Source organism: Phytophthora infestans, genomic scaffold, assembly GCF_000142945.1.
Source record: "Phytophthora infestans T30-4 supercont1.4 genomic scaffold, whole genome shotgun sequence".
Classification (NCBI taxonomy): domain Eukaryota; phylum Oomycota; class Peronosporomycetes; order Peronosporales; family Peronosporaceae; genus Phytophthora; species Phytophthora infestans.
In genome coordinates, this window is record NW_003303755.1 from 3,098,458 (window position 1) to 3,117,782 (window position 19,325).

The window sequence follows — 19,325 nt, forward strand, 5'->3', positions numbered from 1 at the left end:
CGATGTGGCGATGCCAGTACACTCGAGATTCTTTATCTACCGGTAGTGTACCGCTTGACCCAGAACGGCGTTGCCGCCGCAGACATCGGAGCTGGAGAAGACGGCTTGACGAGAGCTTCTTCCCCACCCTCACTCCGGACACACGCCGATATGGCCTGGGGCATGGACTCTAGAGCAGGGACGAGCCACTCTCTCGCCCGTCTACTCTCGAAGGAAGTCTCCGCGCGAGAACGCTGTACTGGTTCGACCGGCACACACACTGCTAGAAAATGAGATATGTAGGATAGCCAGAGCCATATCATGAGCCCTGCTACAAGAATCTTTGCTGCCAGAGCTCGCGCGTGTATATAAAAGAATTAATGAGCCGTTCGGACGCAGAGAGCAGCCCACAAGATGGCAGATCTAGTGAGAGCGATAAAGAAGTCGATGAGCTAGCAGACCTATATACTGGTGTTACCCAGACACGATACATGGAGTCTCGCCAAAAGATACCGCGATCGACGGTACATCGATACAATCTCTTTGAGCATCGTTAAAAAGAGTTTCGCCAGTCGGTTCGTGTAGATCCTGCAACATTCGACTACCTTCTTAGCCTTATCGTGGACGACCCGATCTTTCACAACGGCAGTGAAAACCCACAGACTGACATCGCCATTCAGCTTGCTGTTACATTGGAATGGAGTGGAACATTAGGAAATTGAAATACATGTGGGAGACTTGCTCGCTCGTACGGGTTCGGGGCTGGGACTATATCGGAGTTCGTTCAACGGGCTCGAAAATCTCTACTTCGTTTCTACTCCCGCTTTGTAGCGTGGCCTTCTGCAACAAAGCGAACAACCTCTTCTGCTTTCCATAGTGCGCGATACGGCCTAAGTGGTGCTATCGGATTCGTCGATGGAACTTTCGTAAATTTTTCACAGAAGCCCCACGTTGATGGTCATCTTTTTTTCACACGAAAAAAGCGCTATCGACTGAATGTTCAGATCTTCTGCGATGAAGACCAGCGCATCCTGCATGTACACACGGGCTGGCCAGGGTCGTGCGGCGACGCCTTGGTGTTTTCTCACACTCAAGTCAGCAAGAATTCGGAGCGATATTTTTCCATCGGTGAATATCTGATTGGTGACAGCGGCTATGCCTTATCTGAGCGCCTTTTTGCACCATACAAGATGCCTCGGGCCGCACGGTCCGACAACGCGCGGTTCAATACGATTGTGTCCAGTGCACGAGTGGTAAACGAGAACTGCATTGGGGCACTAAAGAACCGATGGGCTTCTCTATATGGAGTGCGGACGCAGATTAAGGTCGCAGAAGACTTTGACAAAGTCAACAACCATATCTTATGTGTACTGCTTCACAACGTTACACTGCAAAGGAAGGACCCATGGACAGAGGATGATCGCGAGGACTTTTCCGCTGCTGAAGGTAAAAGTGACGATGAAGATGACGATGGGTGCTGCATTGACACACCGCCAGCATCACGAAATGCTGAAAACAAACGGGAAATGATTAAGCGCCGAGTTTTATGAAATTACTAAGTGCTAGCTCTTTGGTATTCCGGATGCTACTGCTGAAAGAATGAAAACGCAGGGTTCCTTTCGGGAGGCTGTAGCATTGGTCTTGTTTCTTGAAGTTGTGTCAGGAAAGAAAGCTGCAACAATCGTCTGCACTTCATCGAGTGATTTTCCAGTTTTGAGAAGCTCAAGAGCCATGGTCTGTCGGGTTTGAACTTGCTGAATTTCAGTCTGTTTTTTCAACTCCTTCACTCGTGCTTTTCGCTCATATTGTTTTTGAAGACGCTCCTCCAGCAGCATTTTCACTTTCTAGTGCATCTGCACCTTACGTTTTCTTCTCGTTAAAGGCTTGGCGCTTCTTGGATGCCTCTGTGTAAACGCTACCGAAGCCCTTGCGCTTGTAGCACATGGCGTTGTCGACTCCTTTTGGCTCTGCAGCCGTGGTTGCCTTCGTTTTTGCGGCGCTTTTGAAAGTCTTCGTTGCCGGAGTGGACTTCGTTGCAGTTAGCTTCGCTATCGTGGCCATAGTAGGCTGTTGAGAAGTGTGATCCTGTTCTGTGGTGTTTATCAAATTGAGGGGTCGGGATGCTGCACTCTGCTGAGCGTTTGGGCTCACATTCTCCTGGTCGTAGCCGGCATCATTCACGGTACTATTCTGACTAGAAGTCATGCTGTTACACCGATCGATATTTGTTTTGTCAGAGATATTTTCTCGCACGGGAAACCAATCAGCGTCGTCGTACGATGGCTCGCTCATCTCTGAAGGGGGTGCGACATTAGACTTTGCGCCGAAGAGCGCATCAATTCGATGAAAGCATGGGCAACTTTCCTCTGCCAGATCATCGACCGTTGTCTATATCCCATCAACATTTTTTTTCGTGGAGTCCGTATCATGATGACGTCCATTTACATGTCAAATCCATGGCCATGGGTTCCATCGGTTTCTTTACTTCTCTTGTTTTTATGTATTGTCAAGGTTCGGTGCTTCCGCTCTCATGTAATCCACCGTAGCGGTGTGTACGAACTCGGCCATGCTGCGGAACCCAGCGATCTTGGTTGTGCCTCCACCATGCGCCATTTTATCCCACTTGTCGAGTTTCCTGCTTTGATGTTGAAATTGGCAGAAATTCCCAGCAACGATACCATAGCAGCAATTTGATACGGTGTTGTGTGGTATCCAGTACCTGTGTCGTCCTCTCCTTGCTGGAAACGTGTAAGAGAGACTCGGTGTGTCTCCCCCTGTTGCCCAAAAGGCAGTGTCTTCTTATGTTTCTGCTGCCGTTTAGGAGCCATCTTGATTCAGTGCCTTGATCTCCAATAACTACACGCAAAGATACTCAGCACTTGATAGAGCTCAGCTAAATTCATGGACAAACCTGTGGTAACCTTGCGTACTGAATAACGTCGAGCAGGAAGAGGACTCTAAACGGACTGTGCGCGGACGGTGGAGAGGTCCTGGCAGGAAAGCCTGCACTTGACGTTGGAGAGATCCTGGCAGGAAAGCCTGCACTTGACGTTTCCGTGTCGAATTCCGCACTGACCGCATTGGTGCGTGTCTCCCTTCAAGATGAATAAACCTTATTTATAGCGTTCTGTTTTATAAAAGTCTATGTAAAAGGTTTGAAAATGATAAGGCTTTTCAACGATGACAGGCAAGCGATGAGCTGGTCCAGGGTTATTTTTTGCCTCATCGCTCGAAAACGATGAGACAAGAAATGAGACAAACTGATATGATGTCTGAAACCCCCTAGTGGATTAGCCAACGCTAATGTAGGATAATTACAGCTCCCGAGTACCTTCACCACCGCTGCAATGGGACCTAGCAAAGCCACTAAGTACTTGTTCGTAAACCACTCTTTTGGCGCCGGATTGTTGTCCTGATTGAGCTCTTTGAATCCCTTCTTCCCTTTGGCAGTCTCAACTTGAGACTTTTTTTACTTATCTTGAGACGCTCAAGATAAGTAAAGAGTGAGAAAATAGGAGAAACACACGTCCATCGCTGGGATAACACACACGAGGCTGGGCGACGTGGGTGCCATAGCCGCGGCGCCAACTAAGGTGAGCGGGTGCGAGGCGGGTCCAGCGCTGAGCTCACCAGCGAGCCGAGCACTACACTTTCCAGAACATTCTATCTCCATATTGCGAGCGCAGCGAACCGCGGGGGCGCCGAAGGGGCGCCCAGCCCAAGCGAAGCGCGGCTGGTCCCTGTTCTGCTGCGACCTCTAATCGTCGATTATGTCTTATTGCGACACTCAGAAGGTCAAAAGTATACAGAAGTCAAGTCAAATGATTTGCTGTGTGCCGAAACAGTAAATACATGTGTTTGGCATGTTCTGTTATAGTGAAGCTTCTAGCTCAACTAAATGGTTCAGCATATGACTTGTGAAAGTATACGGTTCGGCATATGACTTGTGAAAGTATGTAACCAGAGCGCGGAACTTCTGAACTATTAGTCGAACTTGGGTCAGAGCTGCTTGCGCAGTATCGGGACGTCTTGCGAGCGAGCTGAGTAGGAACTCCTCAATTGCTGTCAAGACGCTGCCTGTACGGGCTGAGAAGCTTGGCCGTCGGCACCATCAAACGTTTCTTGAATGTGCACAGCTGCTGGCTGTTCACTATCGTAATCAGCATTAACATTTCGTGATTCATCCGTTGTATTCAATTCCGAGGGCATCTTAACCCTTCTATCCCGGTATTCTGTATCCTACAGAATATTTTTTTTACAGGATTTATTATCCAGCTAACTTGGCTGCAGACTATGAATTCGCATATGATGTTTTGTAAAGGGGGAGTTTGTACATCATTCCTTTTTGGATCGGCGAAGGGAAGATAGACATTGATTGGTCTACGTGAATAGAAAGAGCAATATAAACTCAGTGGAGGTTTAAAAATTCGAGTAAAAGCCCAAAACGACAAGTGTCAGCCACTCTGTAACGGGGTAAGAGATACCGTTACTAGCTTACACTGTAATGCGGAGGAAGCTCGCAATAATAAAACCAAGTCTTAGGTTTGTTTCAAATTCAACTCTGATTTATTTAGGACCAGGGCGGCTACCCCTGGCCTCGTGTGAACCACTCAAACACATGTCTATATCTGATTGGTCAATAAGTGAGTCTGGCTCCTCACTATCAACCAATCAGATGATGACACCTTGGCACACGCTACCCGTGTGCCACTTTACCTACTTATGTAATAACTAAAGAAATATCTACCTACTTATGTAATTGGAGTTGGGCCCATTACATCACCCTCCTCTCTAAGTTGCGCTTACGCAACATAAGCGCACGGAACACAATTGAAGAAAACTCGAAAACCCAACGGAGCGAAGATGGCCGAGGACAACACGACGCAGTCAACGGACGTTAGCACCAGCGCGACGCTGGTGACAGCAGCAAGCATCGACACACTAACGGCGGCGGTAACCCAGACAGCCGAGACACCGGCGGAGCCGACAGTCACGAGGATCAGCGCCGGAAGCACGCGGTCGCGCGTGATGGACGACGCCCTGGTTCCCTTAGACCTGTACGACTTGTCAGGAGCGGAGAATCCGGATACGCTCGACACTATGAAGAGCCACTTTCGTCGCTTCCGCGCGACGCGGAAGAAATACATTGAAGGCGCTGATCGTGAGGGACTTCGTCGCTCCTGGTGTGCCTTCATCCGGCGATGGAACCGGATGTCGCGTGCTGGAGAAAGTTTTGTCGACTGGTTGACGTATCGCGAGGAGATCCTCGCGGATCATTCGATTGGAGAGCTACGCGTGAAGGTCTGCAACAACGCGTGGGATATGGATCGACTCTGCTTCGTGCACGTGAGAGAGGGATGTGAGTCCTGTGGTACTTCAACCCGTCCGACTCAACGCGAATGGAGGGAACATCTCGCTGAGCGGCCACTCAGCGGAGAGGAGTCAGGATGGATCGGGAAGTACGAGCACACCCTGTCCAGTATGGATCAGGCGGCTAATCGCGGCGGCTCACGCTGACGTTGCACGCGTCGGAGCGCGGCGTCGTTGTCGCCTCCTCGTGCGGGTCGTTCTCGTGGCCGTTCTCGATCTCGTTCACGGTCTCCGCGGGGTGACTCGCGGAATTCTTCTTCTCAAGTAGCATGGTCTCATACTCGTGGACCACAACCGGAACGTCGCGGAGAAGGTTGGCGCGGGACTCCCACGTATCATGTTCTGGGGGATAACCGAGCCAACGTACCAAGTAGCGGCGCGCGGTCGGAACCGCGCGAGGAGCACGACTACGGACGTTTCGTTGAGCGGTCGAGCTGTGGGGATCTTCATGGTCAACGATACGCTCCACAATCCAGCGCGCGTCACCCACCGAGTCAACTATCGGTGGTGGGCCTTCACGATGATACGGCGTACGCCCTGTACGTTCATGGAGGCAGCTTCGAACCGCGCGTTGGACGCTCAGGTTGGGGCTGAGCGGGCGGAAGATCGTGCCTGGCGGGCTGAGCAGATCGCGTCGGAGCTTCGTCAGTCGAATCGGGAGCTGTTATCTCGCCTACGGGGATTGGAGACGCATGTGCTTGGCTCTGCCAAGCAGGGAGATCGTCCGCGAGAGCGGGCGCCAGGGGCTGACGGCTTTCTGGCGCGTCAGGCTCGTCGGGCTGGTCGCCCGACGCATGCTCCGTCTGCTGGATCGAATCAGGAATCGTCGCAGGGAAGTACCGCTTGAGTCGCCCGACGTAAAACGTCGGGTGGAGTCTAAGTGACGACGGGATGTCCAAGGTGTAGGCGTCGCCCACAGCCTTGGTTACACGAAAAGGACCGATGAAGCGTGGGGCAAGTTTGTTGGCGCCGAGGTTGGTCACGGCGGAAGCGCGGATTCCCTCGGTCGATAGGAGAACGCGATCTCCTATCTTGAATACATTCACGTTCTTTCGACCGTGCTTATCAGCTTGTTCCTTTTGCTTGTCCACTGCGTTCTGTAGTGCGTCGCGGACGAACCTTGCGATGGATTGCCTTTGCATGACGAATTCCGCAACTGCCGAGCGATCGGCAGGAAGCACCGAGGGTTTCGGTGTATAGTTTGTCGTGGTAACTTCTTGCTCACGAATCTTGCGGCCTGGATCGATCAAGTTCTACGACGTCCATCTCGTTATCGGAGATGCAGTATGCCGAGGAGGCTCGATGGACTGCTTGGACGGAGAACGAGTCAGGGCGTTCGCACTGGCTACACCCGAAGATAACCCTGAAGTCGAGTGCGCCGGCAGGTTTGTTGACACCGGTGAGGCTACCGGTGCGTGCTGAGACACCGGCTCACGTACCGGTGATGACCACGACACGGACGCGTTGTCCCTAGAGCTGAGCGCAGCTTCAGCATCCATGTCGACCGAAGGAGGTTCTCCCCCACCAAGGGTGGAGCCGCCAGCATCCGTGGGGTGACCCACGGCGAGAAGTGCCGGAACACGTGGGTGGCGTGCGTTGTTCACGAAGAACGGCGTCATACCCGTCGAGGAGTGCTCGGCGTTGTTGAGTGCGAACTCGGCTAGCGGTAGGAACGAGCTCCAGCTCGTGTACGAAGTTGCATAGCTGCGGAGAACGTCTTCAAGGACGCGGTTGACGCGTTCTGTTTGTCCATCCGTCTCCGGATGTGCCGCAGTTGACATCAGCAATTTGGCTCCCAATAGCTCGAAGAGGCGTGACCAGAACGCGGATGTAAACCGCGGGTCGCGGTCGGACACGATAGACTCCGGCAGGCCGTGGTGACGAAAAATCACGTCGACGAAGTGGGCCGCGGACTCTTCCGCGGTGATTGAGGCCGCCACCGGAACGAGATGGACCATTTTGCTGAAACGATCGACGAACACAAGTACACCCGTGCGCCCGGCTGTATCGGGCGGAAGACCGAAGATGAAGTCCATCGAAATGGAGCGCCAGGCTTCCGTGGCGACCGGAAGAGGGCGCAATGGGGCCTGAGACGTCGAAGACGGTTTGACTCGCTGGCAAGTTTCACATGTGCGGACCCACTTGCGGACCCACTTGTACATGTGCGGCCAATAGAAGTCTCTCGACAGAGCCGCGTACGTCTTCTCGCGACCGAGATGTCCTCCAGTCGGGGCGTCATGATACTCGTGGATTATGCGCGCACGTAGATCAGCGTCGTTTGGGACGACGACTCGAGGTCCATCGAACCTGTCGATGCTGTACTTGAGCAGATTACCGTCCAGTCGATATCGATCGATCTGATTCCGCGTGGTCTTGGACAGGGCACTTAGCGTGTCACTACTAGGAGCACGCAGGTGCTTCATGATGGCGCCGTATATAGGGTCATCAGCGTACGCTGTAGCAATCTCGTCGCCCAGCGGGAGCGTGGGCGTGATCAACGTCAAGTTGATGCCTGACGACACGCAGACCGCACATTCGTCGTCGTCCTCATCAGCGAGCTGATGTCCTAGCGCCTCACGGGGATCGTAGTCCGGACGCCGAGACAGCGCGTCGGCGAGAATGTTATTCTTGCCCGGCTTGTAGTGAACAACGAAGTTGTACTCGGAGAAGAATGACAGCCAACGGGCCATCCGTTGCGACAAGTGAGGGCTCTTCATCGCTGTCCGCAGCGATGCGTGATCAGTGTAAACCGCAAATGACTGTTCACCGAGCAAGTACACTCTGAATTTGATCAGAGCGTACCGCATTGCCAGGAGCTCCTTGTCGTGGACTGGGTAATTCTTCTCGGCTGTCTTCAGTTGGCGCGACTGATAGCTGATAACGCGTTCGTGTTCGTCATCGTCGAACTGCATCAGCGCACAGCCGATGGCAAAATCGCTCGCGTCGCAGACGACGTGGAATGGCTTTGAGTCATCAGCAAGCTTCAGTATCGGCGCAGACGCCAAGCTCTTCTTCACCGAGTCGAATGCAGCTTGGTGGTCCGATTTCCACTCCCAGATCACGTCCTTCTTCAGCAGCGAGGACAGCGGCTGGATCAATCCAGCGTAATTCTTCGTGTACTTGTGCAAGTAATTGGCCATACCAAGCCACTGACGCAACTCAGTGGGGCTTGTCGGCGTTGGCCAAGCACAGATAGACGATACCTTCTCAGGGTCCGCGCGTACACCGTTCTTGCTCACGTAGCATCCCAACACCGGAATCTCCGGTGCGCAGAAGACACATTTCTTCAGGTTTGCGTAGAGCTTGTTCTCTCGCATCACCTGGAAGACTTGTCTCAGGTGTTTCAGATGTACGTCCACGGCACTGAGGTTGCCCTCAGCGCGGCTGTGCACGAAGATGTCGTCGAAGTAACTCGGCGCGAAGTCTCGAAGCGGGCGAAGCACATGGGAGACCATGCGATTGAAGGTGGCAGGCGCGTTCTTGAGGCCCTGTGGCATCACGAGCCACTCCCAGAGCATCCCGCTCGGTGTACTTACGGCGGTGAGAGGTACATCAGATGTTCTCATCAGGATCTGATAGAATCCATCGGTCAGGTCGATGGCGCTGTAGATGACGCTGCCAGCCATGGAGTCCACTACCATATCCTTCCGAGGGATCGGAGTCTGCGCGGGGATGGTGGCATCATTCAACTTGTTGAATGCGTGAACGATACGCCATCCCCCTGTGGCTTTCTTCACACAGAACGTTGGACTGGAATGGGGAGAGGTACTCTCACGCACGTGACCCGCCTTTCGGCGGCCCTCGAAGAAGTCATCGATCGCTTTCACTTGATCGCGCGGAAGTGGCCATTGTCTGGTAGCGCAGTACTTCGTACCTATCGCGAGGTCGATCTCATGCTGAACTCCACGATCCGCCGGTAGCTCGGCGGGGATCTCATCCGGGAAGACGTCGGCGTACTCGCAGGCGGTGTCGTATACGGGATTCGCTGACTCCCGCAAGGCCTCCCAAGACTGCGTTTGGAATCGTTCCTCTCGAGCAGACTTAGGTTCAGCACCTAGCGGACGTGAGCGTACACTGTCCGTTGCGATTGCATTTGCTGCCTTATCCACCGAGACTGCCTCGGTGACCAAGCATACTTGCTCGACGTCTCCAGCCTTGAGGTCCCGAAGAAAGTTCTTCCAGGACAAGCCTGGAAGGCGTGTGATCGCCGCCGCTTCGCGCGGCGGGCTCGCGATTGCGATGCTGCGCGACCGATTCGGGCCTCCTTCCACGTACTCCGGCGCGCTGACCGATTCCATCGGCGGGCTATCGCTGGTCGTGTAGTCTCGACGAGGTTTAAGGCGTCGTCGCTTCGACTTCTTCTTCGACTTCCTCGAGCTTACGCTCGAGTCTGACGCACTGCTACTCGACGATGCATCACCCTCCTCTAGGCGCGGGAGACCGTACTCGACCGGGCCGGGAACACGCGGGAGCCCCTGCTCTACCGCGGCATCGTTTGACGGGAGCCCAATGTGCTCGACCGCCGAATCGTTCGGCGGGAACCTCTGCTCTACCGCCGTCTCGTTGTGTGGGAGCCCCTGCTCGACCACTGTCTCGTGTTGTGGGAGCCCCTGCTCGACCATCATCTCGTGTTGTGGGAGCCCCTGCTCGACCACCGTCTTGTGCTGTGGGAGCCGCTGCTCAACCACCTCATCATCTACCTCGCGAAACCGCGAGGGCTCTTCGTCCAACAACGTAGCACAAGCCATGCAGAGAGGGCCATCGCTCGCTCTGTGCACTGCTTGTGTCGTTGCTGTTTTGTCTACGACTGTGACGTGGGGCCAGTCTCTTGGCGCCACCAAGAGGTGTGTGAAGACCTCGCTCACGTCGAATCCACGTCGACGCTTGACTGATTGGGCCAGCCAGTCAATCTCTGGCTGATATCGCGCAAGCCAAGGGATGCCCAGGATGCAGTCAAACGCGTAGTTCATCTCGATCACCAAGAAGTCGTCCTTGCTACGGAAGCCGTCGAACGTGTACGACAAAGACACGTCACGCCGCGCAACGCGGCGAGCCTTACCATCTGCGAGTTTGACTTGGATCTCGCCCGGACCATTCCGGACGCGGACGTTCTTGGGTAGTACCGACAAACACGATGCGCGAAAGAAGTTGTTGGTCGCTCCTGAGTCAAGGAGCACGCGCAGTGGTCGCCGGCACCGGTGAGCGTGGAGAGCTGACATGATCAGTTCTCGAGTCGCCCGAGCGTAGTGAGTGGCATTGGTGTGTGCTGGGAGCACGGGAGGGCTCGAAGTTGGGCTGCCACGGGAGGGCCCGGTCTTTCGTTAAAGCCAGTAGGGCGCCCGCACCTACTGGTCCTGGTCGTTTTTGATGAGCGACCGAGGAGTGTTCCGCGTCGACGTGAGAGACGACGGGAGCTGGCGCGCGGCACTCCGCCGCGCGATGACCCTTCTTCCCACAGCGGAAGCAAATGAGGGGGCGATTGCTTCGCCCAGCGCTGACGCGGTAGGACCCGCGACGTCGATTGCTCGACGCGTTGATGGCGTCGATCTCCATGGGCTCGGGGGTAGACTCTCGGGCTTCCGCAGGTATGGCTGCGGCGTACGATGCAGCGACCATGTAATCCTCGCGAATCGCGAGTGCAAACGCCTCCTCGAGAGAGGAGGGCTCAGCTCTAGTGAGGCAGTAGCGGGTCATACCCTCGCGCATGCCGAACACAAATACGTGGACTTGCGAGGCCGTGTCGATTGGCTTGGTCACGATGCATGACGCCAGGTGTCGCGTCTTCTGGACGTAATCACGCATGGACATCTGCCCTTGCCGCAGAGCGAAGAACTCTGCGCGAACGCGAGACTCATCTTGCGGGGGCTCGAACGCGAGGCGCAAGTCGCTCTGGAGAGTTTCCAGAGTCGGGAAAGCCTCGGGGTCGACAACCAGCTTCCCGAGGGCCCATTCTTTGTCCTTCCCGGTTAACCGGGAGAGGAGGAAGTTCATCTTGGCCGATGACGCCTCGATGCGTCGCGAGGCGATAGCGATGTCGATCTCGCGGAACCACCGATTTAGCGGAAGCCGGTTTTCACCGGCGCCAGAATACGTAGACGTCTCCATCTTGACGACGTCATTCTGGGATGGACGCGAGGGAGTTGACACCCGCCGATTCGCATCGGCGAGCTCGCGTTCCATGAACTCTTGTGCTGCAAGACGTTGCTGGTCGGGCGTCGCTGAGCTCAGCAGCGATGCGACGACAGCGTCTCCGGACACCGCCACGAGGCGGTGAAGCGCTTCCCACTCCACGCGAGTGAGATGGGGAAATGCAGCATGCTCCAGGGTCGCCCCGGAGATCTGGACTTGGCTCATCGTAGACTTGGTCGTTGGAAGGACTACAAAGTGCTACCAGGTGTAACGGGGTAAGAGATACCGTTACTAGCTTACACTGTAATGCGGAGGAAGCTCGCAATAATAAAACCAAGTCTTAGGTTTGTTTCAAATTCAACTCTCATTTATTTAGGACCAGGGCGGCTACCCCTGGCCTCGTGTGAACCACTCAAACACATGTCTATATCTGATTGGTCAATAAGTGAGTCTGGCTCCTCACTATCAACCAATCAGATGATGACACCTTGGCACACGCTACCCGTGTGCCACTTTACCTACTTATGTAATAACTAAAGAAATATCTACCTACTTATGTAATTGGAGTTGGGCCCATTACATCACCCTCCTCTCTAAGTTGCGCTTACGCAACATAAGCGCACGGAACACAATTGAAGAAAACTCGAAAACCCAACGGAGCGAAGATGGCCGAGGACAACACGACGCAGTCAACGGACGTTAGCACCAGCGCGACGCTGGTGACAGCAGCAAGCATCGACACACTAACGGCGGCGGTAACCCAGACAGCCGAGACACTGGCGGAGCCGACAGTCACGAGGATCAGCGCCGGAAGCACGCGGTCGCGCGTGATGGACGACGCCCTGGTTCCCTGGGACCTGTACGACTTGTCAGGAGCGGAGAATCCGGATACGCTCGACACTATGAAGAGCCACTTTCGTCGCTTCCGCGCGACGCGGAAGAAATACATTGAAGGCGCTGATCGTGAGGGACTTCGTCGCTCCTGGTGTGCCTTCATCCGGCGATGGAACCGGATGTCGCGTGCTGGAGAAAGTTTTGTCGACTGGTTGACGTATCGCGAGGAGATCCTCGCGGATCATTCGATTGGAGAGCTACGCGTGAAGGTCTGCAACAACGCGTGGGATATGGATCGACTCTGCTTCGTGCACGTGAGAGAGGGATGTGAGTCCTGTGGTACTTCAACCCGTCCGACTCAACGCGAATGGAGGGAACATCTCGCTGAGCGGCCACTCAGCGGAGAGGAGTCGGGATGGATCGGGAAGTACGAGCACACCCTGTCCAGTATGGATCAGGCGGCTAATCGCGGCGGCTCACGCCGACGTTGCACGCGTCGGAGCGCGGCGTCGTTGTCGCCTCCTCGTGCGGGTCGTTCTCGTGGCCGTTCTCGATCTCGTTCACGGTCTCCGCGGGGTGACTCGCGGAATTCTTCTTCTCAAGTAGCATGGTCTCATACTCGTGGACCACGTCCGGAACGTCGCGGAGAAGGTTGGCGCGGGACTCCCACGTATCATGTTCTAGGGAATAACCGAGCCAACGTACCAAGTAGCGGCGCGCGGTCGGAACCGCGCGAGGAGCACGACTACGGACGTTTCGTTGAGCGGTCGAGCTGTGGGGATCTTCATGGTCAACGATACGCTCCACAATCCAGCGCGCGTCACCCACCGAGTCAATTATCGGTGGTAGGCCTTCACGATGATACGGCGTACGCCCTGTACGTTCAGGGCGAGGTGGAGGCAGCTTCGAACCGCGCGTTGGACGCTCAGGTTGGGGCTGAGCGGGCGGAAGATCGTGCCTGGCGGGCTGAGCAGATCGCGTCGGAGCTTCGTCAGTCGAATCGGGAGCTGTTATCTCGCCTACGGGGATTGGAGACGCATGTGCTTGGCTCTGCCCAGCAGGGAGATCGTCCGCGAGAGCGGGCGCCAGGGGCTGACGGCTTTCTGGCGCGTCAGGCTCGTCGGGCTGGTCGCCCGACGCATGCTCCGTCTGCTGGATCGAATCAGGAATCGTCGCAGGGAAGTACCGCTTGAGTCGCCCGACGTAAAAAGTCGGGTGGAGTCTAAGTGACGACGGGATGTCCAAGGTGTAGGCGTCGCCCACAGCCTTGGTTACACAAAAAGGACCGATGAAGCGTGGGGCAAGTTTGTTGGCGCCGAGGTTGGTCATGGCGGAAGCGCGGATTCCCTCGGTCGATAGGAGAACGCGATCTCCTATCTTGAATACATTCACGTTCTTTCGACCGTGCTTATCAGCTTGTTCCTTTTGCTTGTCCACTGCGTTCTGCAGTGCGTCGCAGACGAACCTTGAGATGGATTGCCTTTGCATGACGAATTCCGCAACTGCCGAGCGATCGGCAGGAAGACCGAGGGTTTCGGTGTATAGTTTGCCGTGGTAACTTCTTGCTCACGAATCTTGCGGCCTGGATCGATCAAGTTCTGCGACGTCCATCTCGTTATCGGAGATGCAGTATGCCGAGGAGGCTCGATGGACTGCTTGGACGGAGAACGAGTCAGGGCGTTCGCACTGGCTACCCCCGAAGATAACCCTGAAGTCGAGTGCGCCAAAACCTGCCGGCTTGTTGACACCGGTGAGGCTACCGGTGCGTGCTGAGACACCGGTTCACGTACCGGTGATGACCACGACACGGACACGTTGTCCCTAGAGCTGAGCGCAGCTTCAGCATCCATGTCGACCGAAGGAGGTTCTCCCCCACCAAGGGTGGAGCCGCCAGCATCCGTGGGGTGACCCACGGCGAGAAGTGCCGGAACACGTGGGTGGCGTGCGTTGTTCACGAAGAACGGCGTCATACCCGTCGGGGAGTGCTCGGCGTTGTTGAGTGCGAACTCGGCTAGCGGTAGGAACGAGCTCCAGCTCGTGTACGAAGTTGCATAGCTGCGGAGAACGTCTTCAAGGACGCGGTTGACGCGTTCTGTTTGTCCATCCGTCTCCGGATGTGCCGCAGTTGACATCAGCAATTTGGTTCCCAATAGCTCGAAGAGGCGTGACCAGAACGCGGATGTAAACCGCGGGTCGCGGTCGGACACGATAGACTCCGGCAGGCCGTGGTGACGAAAAATCACGTCGACGAAGTGGGCCGCGGACTCTTCCGCGGTGATGGAGGCCGCCACCGGAACGAGATGGACCATTTTGCTGAAACGATCGACGAACACAAGTACACCCGTGCGCCCGGCTGTATCGGGCGGAAGACCGAAGATGAAGTCCATCGAAATGGAGCGCCAGGCTTCCGTGGCGACCGGAAGAGGGCGCAATGGGGCCTGAGACGTCGAAGACGGTTTGACTCGCTGGCAAGTTTCACATGTGCGGACCCACTTGCGTACCCACTTGTACATGTGCGGCCAATAGAAGTCTCTCGACAGAGCCGCGTACGTCTTCTCGCGACCGAGATGTCCTCCAGTCGGGGCGTCATGATACTCGTGGATTATGCGCGCACGTAGATCAGCGTCGTTTGGGACGACGACTCGAGGTCCATCGAACCTGTCGATGCTGTACTTGAGCAGATTACCGTCCAGTCGATATCGATCGATCTGATTCCGCGTGGTCTTGGACAGGGCACTTAGCGTGTCACTACTAGGAGCACGCAGGTGCTTCATGATGGCGCCGTATATAGGGTCATCAGCGTACGCTGTAGCAATCTCGTCGCCCAGCGGGAGCGTGGGCGTGGTCAACGTCAAGTTGATGCCTGACGACACGCAGACCGCACATTCGTCGTCGTCCTCATCAGCGAGCTGATGTCCTAGCGCCTCACGGGGATCGTAGTCCGGACGCCGAGACAGCGCGTCGGCGAGAATGTTATTCTTGCCCGGCTTGTAGTGAACAACGAAGTTGTACTCGGAGAAGAATGACAGCCAACGGGCCATCCGTTGCGACAAGTGAGGGCTCTTCATCGCTGTCCGCAGCGATGCGTGATCAGTGTAAACCGCAAATGACTGTTCACCGAGCAAGTACACTCTGAATTTGATCAGAGCGTACCGCATTGCCAGGAGCTCCTTGTCGTGGACTGGGTAATTCTTCTCGGCTGGCTTCAGTTGGCGCGACTGATAGCTGATAACGCGTTCGTGTTCGTCATCGTCGAACTGCATCAGCGCACAGCCGATGGCAAAATCGCTCGCGTCGCAGACGACGTGGAATGGCTTTGAGTCATCAGCAAGCTTCAGTATCGGCGCAGACGCCAAGCTCTTCTTCACCGAGTCGAATGCAGCTTGGTGGTCCGATTTCCACTCCCAGATCACGTCCTTCTTCAGCAGCGAGGACAGCGGCTGGATCAACCCAGCGTAATTCTTCGTGTACTTGTGCAAGTAATTGGCCATACCAAGCCACTGACGCAACTCAGTGGGGCTTGTCGGCGTTGGCCAAGCACAGATAGACGATACCTTCTCAGGGTCCGCGCGTACACCGTTCTTGCTCACGTAGCATCCCAACACCGGAATCTCCGGTGCGCAGAAGACACATTTCTTCAGGTTTGCGTAGAGCTTGTTCTCTCGCATCACCTGGAAGACTTGTCTCAGGTGTTTCAGATGTACGTCCACGGCACTGAGGTTGCCCTCAGCGCGGCTGTGCACGAAGATGTCGTCGAAGTAACTCGGCGCGAAGTCTCGAAGCGGGCGAAGCACATGGGAGACCATGCGATTGAAGGTGGCAGGCGCGTTCTTGAGGCCCTGTGGCATCACGAGCCACTCCCAGAGCATCCCGCTCGGTGTACTTACGGCGGTGAGAGGTACATCAGATGTTCTCATCAGGATCTGATAGAATCCATCGGTCAGGTCGATGGCGCTGTAGATGACGCTGCCAGCCATGGAGTCCAGTACCATGTTCTTCCGAGGGATCGGAGTCTGCGCGGGGATGGTGGCATCATTCAACTTGTTGAATGCGTGAACGATACGCCATCCCCCTGTGGCTTTCTTCACACAGAACGTTGGACTGGAATGGGGAGAGGTACTCTCGCGCACGTGACCCGCCTTTCGGCGGCCCTCGAAGAAGTCATCGATCGCTTTCACTTGATCACGCGGAAGTGGCCATTGTCTGGTAACGCAGTACTTCGTACCTGGCGCGAGGTCGATCTCATGCTGAACTCCACGATCCGCCGGTAGCTCGGCGGGGATCTCATCCGGGAAGACGTCGGCGTACTCGCAGGCGGTGTCGTATACGGGATTCGCTGACTCCCGCAAGGCCTCCCAAGACTGCGTTTGGAATCGTTCCTCTCGAGCAGACTTAGGTTCAGCACCTAGCGGACGTGAGCGTACACTGTCCGTTGCGACCGCATTTGCTGCCTCATCCACCGAGACTGCCTCGGTGACCAAACATACTTGCTCGACGTCTCCAGCCTTGAGGTCCCGAAGAAAGTTCTTCCAGGACAAGCCTGGAAGGCGTGTGATCGCCGCCGCTTCGCGCAGCGGGCTCGCGATTGCGATGCTGCGCGACCGATTCGGGCCTCCTTCCACGTACTCCAGCGCGCTGACCGATTCCATCGGCGGGCTATCGCTGGTCGTGTAGTCTCGACGAGGTTTAAGACGTCGTCGCTTCGACTTCTTCTTCGACTTCCTCGAGCTTACGCTCGAGTCTGACGCACTGCTACTCGACGATGCATCACCCTCCTCTAGGCGCGGGAGACCGTACTCGACCGGGCCGGGAACACGCGGGAGCCCCTGCTCTACCGCGGCATCGTTTGACGGGAGCCCAATGTGCTCGACCGCCGAATCGTTCGGCGGGAACCTCTGCTCTACCGCCGTCTCGTTGTGTGGGAGCCCCTGCTCGACCACTGTCTCGTGTTGTGGGAGCCCCTGCTCGACCATCATCTCGTGTTGTGGGAGCCCCTGCTCGACCACCGTCTTGTGCTGTGGGAGCCGCTGCTCAACCACCTCATCATCTACCTCGCGAAACCGCGAGGGCTCTTCGTCCAACAACGTAGCACAAGCCATGCAGTGAGGGCCATCGCTCGCTCTGTGCACTGCTTGTGTCGTTGCTGTTTTGTCTACGACTGTGACGTGGGGCCAGTCTCTTGGCGCCACCAAGAGGTGTGTGGAGACCTCGCTCACGTCGAATCCACGTCGACGCTTGACTGATTGGGCCAGCCAGTCAATCTCTGGCTGATATCGCGCAAGCCAAGGGATGCCCAGGATGCAGTCAAACGCGTAGTTCATCTCGATCACCAAGAAGTCGTCCTTGCTACGGAAGCCGTCGAACGTGTACGACAAAGACACGTCACGCCGCGCAACGCGGCGAGCCCTTACCATCTGCGAGTTTGACTTGGATCTCGCCCGGACCATTCCGGACGCGGACGTTCTTGGGTAGTACCGACAAACACGATGCGCGAAAGAAGTTGTTGGTCGCTCCTGAGTCAAGGAGCGCGCGCAGTGTCGCCGGGCACCGGTGACGTGGAGGCTGACAATGATCAGTCTCGAGTCGCCCGGCGTAGTGGTGGCATTGGTGTGTGCTTGGAGCACGGGAGGGCTCGAAGGTTGGGCTGCCACCGGAGGCCCGGTCCTTCGTTAAAGCCAGTAGGGCGCCCCGCACCTACTGGTCCTGGTCGTTTTTTGAATGAGCGACCGAGGAGTGCTCCGCGTCGACGTGAGAGACGACGGGATCTGGCGCGCGGCACTCCGCCGCGCGATGACCCTTCGGCCCACAGCGGAAGCAAATGAGGGGGCGATTGCTTCGTCCAGCGCTGCCGCGGTAGGACCCGCGACGTCGATTGCTCGACTCGTTGATGGCGTCGATCTCCATGGGCTCGGGGGTAGACTCTCGGGCTTCCGCAGGTATGGCTGCGGCGTACGATGCAGCGACCATGTAATCCTCGCGAATCGCGAGTGCAAACGCCTCCTCGAGAGAGGAGGGCTCAGCTCTAGTGAGGCAGTAGCGGGTCATACCCTCGCGCATGCCGAACACAAATACGTGGACTTGCGAGGCCGTGTCGATTGACTTAGTCACGATGCATGACGCCAGATGTCGCGTCTTCTGGACGTAATCACGCATGGACATCTGCCCTTGCCGCAGAGCGAAGAACTCTGCGCGAGCGCGAGACTCATCTTGCGGGGGCTCGAACGCGAGGCGCAAGTCGCTCTGGAGAGTTTCCAGAGTCGGGAAAGCCTCGGGGTCGACAACCAGCTTCCCGAGGGCCCATTCTTTGGCCTTCCCGGTTAACCGGGAGAGGAGGAAGTTCATCTTGGCCGATGACGCCTCGATGCGTCGCGAGGCGATAGCGATGTCGATCTCGCGGAGCCACCGATTTAGCGGAAGCCGGTTTTCACCGGCGCCAGAATACGTAGACGTCTCCATCTTGACGACGTCATTCTGGGATGGACGCGAGGGAGTTGACACCCGCCGATTCGCATCGGCGAGCTCGCGTTCCATGAACTCTTGTGCTGCAAGACGTTGCTGGTCGGGCGTCGCTGAGCTCAGCAGCGATGCGACGACAGCGTCTCCGGACACCGCCACGAGGCGGTGAAGCGCTTCCCACTCCACGCGAGTGAGATGGGGGAATGCAGCATGCTCCAGGGTCGCCCCGGAGATCTGGACTTGGCTCATCGTAGACTTGGTCGTTGGAAGGACTACAAAGTGCTACCAGGTGTAGACGGGTAAGAGATACCGTTACTAACTTACACTGTAATGCGGAGGAAGCTCGCAATAATAAAACCAAGTCTTAGGTTTGTTTCAAATTCAACTCTCATTTATTTAGGACCAGGGCGGCTACCCCTGGCCTCGTGTGAACCACTCAAACACATGTCTATATCTGATTGGTCAATAAGTGAGTCTGGCTCCTCACTATCAACCAATCAGATGATGACACCTTGGCACACGCTACCCGTGTGCCACTTTACCTACTTATGTAATAA